Here is a 1919-nt window from a genome sequence, read left to right on the forward strand (position 1 = left end):
CGCTGGGGCTGCCCGCAGAGATCTCACTGCAGTCCTTGGGCCAACCTGCGGCAGGAAACAGGTGGTTTTACATCTTACCTGACACAAGGAGACGCTGAGAGCACTCCTTGGTCGGCTCAGACCAAGGAATGGCAGTGGGGTTGGTGAGAGCACTGCAATACCCATGGAATGCTCCTTACTGTTTTTCTTCAGAGCGCTTGTCGAAGTGTTGGAGAAGGTTTTCTTGAAAGTGTTCAGGGTTTGTGCAGGCACGGAGAGGCCTGGGGCGGCCAAGACCAGCACACAAGCAGGGAGTAGAAGGCACTGGGTTACTAGAAAAAGGAAAAGATGTAAAAACGTTGAGACATGAGGTGGGAAACCCCCTGGCTGCAGCACTCACACGTGAGACGCAGGAACACACAACGTTCACTGTGCTCTGTGCCAGATGGGGAGTGAAGGCTTCCGCTGCTCTGCCCAAGGGGTGAGCAGCTTGCCCTTTCCCTGTCCCCAAAAAAAAGCCACGCACGAGGCAGGGTCGGGTGGAGCACAGCACCAACAGCTGACCGAGCCGAGTTTTCACAGGAAAACGATCCTGGACCCAAAGCAGGACCTGACTGGGGTGCAGGGGAGCGCGGCCCTCTGCGTGCGCTGATGCCCCCGATCCCCATCGGGGCAGTGCTCAGAGTCTCTCCCGGTGCCCCGCAAGGAGCCCTCCCCAGCCCTGCACTCACCCATGGCTGCGGCACGGGGCTCCCTCTGACACGCAGAGCCGTGGGGCTGCAGTGGGAGAGGCACTTGTAGGGCCCTCTGCAGTGGGTGGGGGGAGCGCGTCTGACCCACGCAGCCTCCGTTCTCCTGGGGGTGGGAATCAGAGCGAGTTCCCTTCTGGCCCTCAGAAAACACGACCTGAGAAGAAAGTGATCGTGGTGCCTGGCACACAGCCGCAAAGAAAACAACGCCTGTGCCTGCCGGAGTGCTTGGAATGCTCTCCGCTGTGAGTGCTCAGCTCCTTGGATGAAATTCCTGCTGGGAACGGCGTAGCCGAGAGCTCTGAAGAGCGCTGCCTTTGAACAAACACTTGGATGCCAGTCCTCATCCAGCGGGGAGAGCAAACTCCGGGGACTGGAGAGACCTTGAGTGGTCACGGTGAGAATGGAGGGCACCCGAGGTGCTAGGAACTGGACAAATCCGTGGGTGGATGGGGTGGGACACAGAGATCTAAGCAGAGGGGATTGGAGGGTACATAGAGGGGGTGTGATTTGCGTGTAAGGTATGGCAGGGGCTGAGGTGTGCATGGAGGGCGGCGGAGGAGATCCGAGCACACGTGGATGGGAACTGTGGTGTTGCAAAGCATGAGCTGGGGGCAGAGAGGGGCTGTAGCTGCCCTTCTCCTTTCCCCCTTCTGTTTGCTTTCCTCCAGTTTTTGGATGCTTCTCGCAGGTGCCACGGTCAGTCAAAGCTGATGGGGAGTGGCCACGCATGACACCCGCCAGCCCCCCAACAGCTGTGGGTGCATTCCTCAGCGCCCGGGAACTCGTCCACATCCAGCTTGCACCGGTGTTCCCTGACCTGATCCTTTCCACCTTGCCCAAGTCTTTCCCAGCAAGCCCACGCTTTCCCTGCCCTTTGTACTGCAGGAATTCTTCTCGCCGTGGATTTCCTATTGATGTGAGCTCCTTGTGAAGCAGCACTGCTCCAGAGTGCCCATCCGGGAGAGCGCACGGGGCGGCTCAGAGGCGGGGGCAGTTTATCACGAAGACAAGGAGCCCACGCACCTATCAAATCAGTTTAGGATTCCAGCTCCTGCACTTCAAGGATGTCTACATGCCTTTGCACAAGTGCTTCTCAGCGCAGAGGGATCTCAGTGCGGAGGACGAGATGCGGCTCCGTGACTTGCTTGCTCCATTTGGGAACAGCCCCAGTGCGTTAAGCTCCATGGC

The 1919-nt window shown here is 58.8% G+C and overlaps 1 long non-coding RNA gene across 1 annotated transcript; it reads right to left on the reverse strand.

The window, feature by feature from the left end:
• On the reverse strand, positions 1–1846 carry LOC104917388. The gene is made up of 4 exons (XR_796838.2): positions 1755–1846; positions 711–1639; positions 180–311; positions 1–45 (listed from the first exon to the last, which is right to left on the reverse strand). It is a non-coding gene; the product is annotated as an uncharacterized LOC104917388 (long non-coding RNA).
• Positions 1847–1919: the final 73 nt, after the last annotated feature.

This window comes from Meleagris gallopavo, unplaced genomic scaffold, assembly GCF_000146605.3.
Source record: "Meleagris gallopavo isolate NT-WF06-2002-E0010 breed Aviagen turkey brand Nicholas breeding stock unplaced genomic scaffold, Turkey_5.1 ChrUn_random_deg7180001689293, whole genome shotgun sequence".
In the NCBI taxonomy this organism is placed as follows: domain Eukaryota; kingdom Metazoa; phylum Chordata; class Aves; order Galliformes; family Phasianidae; genus Meleagris; species Meleagris gallopavo.